Genomic DNA, 6,040 nt, shown 5'->3' on the forward strand with positions numbered 1-6,040 from the left:
CGTGTAAGATGTTTATATATATATATATATATATATATATTATATATATATATATATATATATATATATATATATATATAAGAGCTGAAAGAACCAGCTGCCCATGTATAATTGGTACCAGAAAACGTCTCTGTGAGATTAGGGTTAGCTGTAGAAAGGGTTATGATGCCCCCCACTGGATTTATGCGGATTAGCAATACAATACTCAGCTAATTAAATTAGAATTTGAGACTCCAATTGCACAAACATTGTTTATACAATGTACATCTTGATAGGAGCGTTTTAAAAAATATTCATGTTTATTGCAGAGCAACGTAATTCTTATTTAAATATTGCAAAGTTTGCAAGTTTGTGTCTTATTATCATCTAAAAACTTTGGTTAAAGTTTCTATCCTTTCCATAATAATTAAACATTCAATAGTGCAACATTTAATTTATAGGTTATTCTTTTTGTATAGATACAATGGATTTTCCCCCCTAAAAACAAATGTTTCAAAATTAGGTAAAGACACCTTACAATTGAAATGCATGGGCTCTTTCAAATATGTTGGCTGTACCAAATGTTGATACATCAGTTGCATTTCATTTAGAAAAAAAATGCTGGGTTTGTCCAAGCTTTTGTGACTAACAATAGCCGGTTTAAACCATGTGCTTGACTCAGAAAGCATTAGCTTACCATTAATTAAATTGCTAGCCCTTTTAAGTCCTGTTTTGGGCTTAAACACAATGATAATTTCCAGAATTACTGCAGTATAAATGACTGCAAATTAGAGATATATTCGTAGGCTACTTCAGTACATTGTTGTACTGGTTGTTATTTATCTACAGGTATGCTAATAGTTTATTAATATAACTCCCCTGCTTTTTATCGGATGTGCATTTGGACCATTCACTTCTCAGGTAGTTTTAAGGGCTATCGGTGGATATAAAGGGGTTACACTGTAAATCTGGTCAGGTGATGCAGTGGGCTACTTCACTTTTTCTCCTCTGGACTGCTGGGATTTCAGTGTGGCTCAGGTTATAACTGCAAGCTATTGTGTTGCAACAGCTCTAACTATTTCAGGGGAAACAACAAGGTCTGCTAAAGAGCACAGAAGGCTAAGCTTTTGAAAAATGTGGCAAACAAACACCAAGGAATTATATTTTAGTGTAAAATTGGACATGATTGTAGGACACAGCCTCTTTAAATGGTATGTATGTTGTTAACTTGTTCTAGGTTCCAATAAACTAGCTCGCTAACCATCATGGAACCTGTAAATATGTCCGTGACAATATTCCCAGCTATTTCTTCAGCAAACCCAGGGGTGCTGGAATTTACGGCGGGGAATTTTGTGAAAACTGAATCCTGACTTCTACAGTAACCTGCTAAATAGTCAAAAGAAAACAGTGAACACTGAAATTTTATAATTAATTGTTAACATCACAACATTTTATTTTAAACAGTAAGGTTCAATGGGTATTTGCTGTAATATTTTAACACTTCTCTTTTATTTGTTTACATTTAAATAATGTGTCCCTGAGGTGCAGGCGACATTCCCAGAGGGAAGAAACCTGTGTTTGCAGGGAGTGTACACAAACTGGACAGCCAACAAGGTCTCTTCTTGATGGACAGAGGCACATGTAAGGGTAAACTAAGGAACAGTGTACTAAACAGTTAACCAATAATCTTATTTTAGTAGAAAACTGAACATGGTTGTTATTCATGGCTTGGCCCATGCCTTGTTAATATGAAGATGGGTAGTCTTAACAGTAACCCCACAGTGCAAATGTCTTGTCAGTCCCTTCGAAGAAAGTAATCTGCTGCCTTGGGCTAACATATATAATACTGTATAAATGGACATAAATGCTTTAAGAAATAATGAAAAAAAAGAATGAATAAAAAAAACAACCTTGTTCATGGTGAGTTTATTGTCCATACATCAAGCCTATACCCTTCACAACGCTTTGAAAGAAATCCAACTTTTTAACAGATCAAAAAAGAGCAGGCTACTAACAGCTTTTTCAATACTGAACAGAAACGCTCTCCGACAAGAAATTGTTATCCTACTACCACCAGTCTTACCTCAGACCAACACAACTGGATCTTAAACACTGTGATTCACGGGGACAAAGCATTCAAGAGCATAAAGGGATATTAGGAAAACCTAATCTCATTACACCCAATGCTTCCCTCACCATTCTCTATTCTATGGCCTTCCTGTATTGTTGTTTTTTGAATATTATTAGTCTGAGATATTATCCATTCAGCTGGTCTCAAACACACCCCCCTCCCCCCTCCCCAAAACTCACTTCGTTCACAGCCACATCTTTCTCAACCTCCCCTTCCTCTTATTTGCATTGGCACCATTTTATTTTATGCTTTTTTTTGTTGCCATCACTTAAGAGCAAAAAAATGTAAAGAGAGTAACATTGAACTGATATGGCACCACACTCATTAAAGCAAATGTTTATTGAACAGAGATTGTGCAACTGACAGTGACTGAGGTACATGGTAATGATTGCGGGGGTGTGAGGGGGATAAACTCCATTACCTTGCTAGCAGTTTCCACAGGACAGGCGCCTGGGGCAAGACACCCACACTGACGAGGCCACAGAAAAGGCATTATATTAAGCTGGCACCACATTCTGTGCCATTATTTTAGTTGGTGGCAGAAATTTGATATTAACAGGATGATACAGTAATCTCTGTGTGTAGTCAAAAATACTCATTGTAATCCAAAAGTTTGAACCAACCCAATATAAAGCATGTAGAATCACTTCATAGCCTTTTGATACAAAAATCGAGACAGCTTAGCTACTTGTAATCAAATGGCTATCATGCCTGCATTTTAGAAGTCGCTCCACAAGCTTTTAACAGGGCATTAACAGGTTCAAGTAACTCTTTCCTCTGTAAAATAGCATTTTTTTTTTTATTTTTACATCGTCATAGATTCACATTTCATTGAAAATTCCCTCCCAAAAATATTGCTTAAACCCCTGGGCACTGTGATGAGTATTAATGACCATAAATTGAATTCCAAAGTTTATGGCCTGGTTATCCCCCACACCCAATGTTCAGAGTACTGAGTCCAGATGGGAGCCATACACTCTTTCAAGCCTCTCTGAAGTAATATTAAGCTGAAGTAATATTACCAGCTCACCAGCTTTAACCACACCGCTAGGCTCCCTGAAAAACTGTAACATTGTGAGGTATTGTGATAATGGAAATGATTCTCATTTTTTTTGTCCAGAAAACCTGAGGTAAGTATGCCATCTTTGCAGAATGTGATAAGGAAAAGAAACATGCTATTAAATCTAAACGTACAAAGAGCATTTCCAGTCAATCAATGCACTCAGTTGTCTATTCTTCTCAGCCATCTACTTCCGAATTCTAAAACTTTTTAAGCAGTAAAATAATTATGTTTATACAAATGTTTATAAAATAGCAGCACACACAGTGAAACATTACAGCTAAGTACTGTTAATGTGTATAAGAAAGAAACAAATAGTAGCTTCTTAGCAGCGCAAAAAAAATCATAATAATAATAATAATAATAATAATAATAATAATAATAATAATAACAAAATACAGATTCGTAATCCACTTTCTACCCCTCTGCACTGTATGCTTTGGAATATCTAAACCCACAGAGCCTCCACCCTCCCACACCCCCTTTCCCACAAAAAACAAAACAAAAAAAAACTGCTCATCCATCTTTAACGTCTCGCAGCAACTTAAAGAACAGCTTCAGTTTTTTTTTTTTTTTTAACTTGAACTGTTATCAGCACATGTGCAAAACCAAACAGAAAAGTTGCCACAGCTTCAACCATCAAAATGCCTTAACAATGGAGCAGACAAAAACAAATTCAAGTAAAAACGAATAAAAAAATGTGATAAAAAAATGTAAATAACAACAATAATAAAAAAAAAAAAAAAACCTTGCGAACCTTGTTGGTAACCTCATATTTTTTAGCATTTAGCACTGAATTTTATTTTCACAATTTATAACAATAAAATCGACAAGCTTTTCTTCTGCGTCTCATTTTGGGAATGTTGCGACTGGAATGTCTTCTGAAGCAGGTGTTGAATGTTATGAAACACCTTTCCCAACGGTAACCCTTTCCTCATGCTCTTCAGTGGCATTGCAGTGGAACTACAATGCAATGGTTATGTACTAAGAGGCAATGGAAATACAAGGGTATGCACCATTGGTAGAGTGATACCACAGTGGCAACATTCTCTTACTTTGAAATATTAATGGTATCACTACTATGAACCTATACACACTGCTGGTAACCTATACACCTTGCAGTACCATGTTATAACCAGTGTGCTATACCAGAACCACTATACTACATCAGGACCATATTATACTTGTCCCCAAATCCATTGTGTTACCACTGATGGTGTTGCAGTGGTCTGTTAACAGTTCTGAAAGAGTTTCTTCTGGGGAAAACACTTGTATTATAATGGCATTTTTAAAAAAACTTTTCTCTAAGGGAACGTCTGACATGGGAAACCAGCCCTACAAAAACAAAACAAAACAAAAAAACAATAAAATAAACAACAAAAAAACTGAAATAAACCAAAAAAAATAAAAAAACCTCCATCTCTACTTCTCCCTTGGCAGACTTTCACTGACCATCCCATTCATCCCTTGGGAGTACGGTTCAAAGTGCTTTGCTAATGAAATTATCTACATTAATCCTAACTACAGAGCAACACTATGGAGTAGATGAAAAGTGTCCCACAACCCCACACTGCCTCTTGTACAAGTCTGTTTGTAAAGTCACACTGTGCTATTGTTGTGAAAAACAACAACAACAAAAAAGTCAAAATTCACTGCACAACAAACATTGGGCCTGAACATATTTGGGCAAAATTAGGGTTTGGTAGCTAATTTGGTTATGATTTTTTTCATGGCAGTTATTCAAGTGACATATTCTCTCTCTCTCTCTCTCTCTCTCTCTCTCTCTCTCTCTCTCTCTCTCTCTCTCTCTCTCTCTCTCTCTCTCTCTCTCTCTCGCTCTCTCTCTCTCTCTCTCTCTCTCCAAAATCATTTGTTTTATCATGGCAGTGTTAGTCCCGTTTGCTCCCACTGCCAATTTAACTGTGCAATATAGTGATGAAAATGGTCCAGCAAAAAAATGGTCCTTGTACAAGCATACAAACAAAACAAAATGGTATCAGAGTCACGTTGTTGCTGGGGAAAGTGGGGCAGAAGCAGCAGCAGGGCTCCCCCACACAGCTGCCATCTGGCAATGCTCCTCCCCCAATCAGCAGCATTCTCCGGCATAACCGGTGTGAGATATCATGCTTGGGGTTCTTTCCCAATGATGAAGCCTTCACTTTATACAATAAAAGATCCAGAAACTCTGCACATTCTATGCCTTTCAAGATTCCGTCACCTTGCACAGCACGTGCCTCCAGCCACAATAGGGTGAAGTGGCTTCAATGCATGAATGCACAGCATACATGTGCTTTCAGCCAGTCCAACCCCCTCACCCGACTCCTCACCTTTCACATCCAAACACACTATCCAATTGGGTCACCCCACTGTCAAACAAGGCTCAGCCCCTTCAAAAGCTTAAGGCGCTGCCAGAATCCCACTGAACCATTTTCGGATGAGAAGCACGTCAGTGTAACATAAAAAGCTGGCAAAGTAAGCACCCCCCCCCCCTCCCCCACCATAAAGAAGCTATTTCCTGACACTAAAATAGAAAAAGCTTACTGAAGTCTCTATTAATGACAAAAGCCTTCACTGTGACAGAAGTAGTTGCTTAAAAAATAATAATTATAACACTAATAATTATAATAACAAAAATAATTATAACAACAATACCAGATTTCACATACTGTTAGGGGACCTCCCCAAACAGGCATACCTACAAACACACACACCCACACACACATACATACACACAGACGTACCTACAAACACAAACTCTCTCACACTCACACACACACACAGGGATACCTAAAAACATATACACACACACACACACACACACAGGCTCCTTCCATTTACACAAAACCAACACAATCACATACATACAAACA

This window comes from Polyodon spathula, chromosome 7 (assembly GCF_017654505.1).
Source record: "Polyodon spathula isolate WHYD16114869_AA chromosome 7, ASM1765450v1, whole genome shotgun sequence".
Classification (NCBI taxonomy): Eukaryota; Metazoa; Chordata; class Actinopteri; order Acipenseriformes; family Polyodontidae; genus Polyodon; species Polyodon spathula.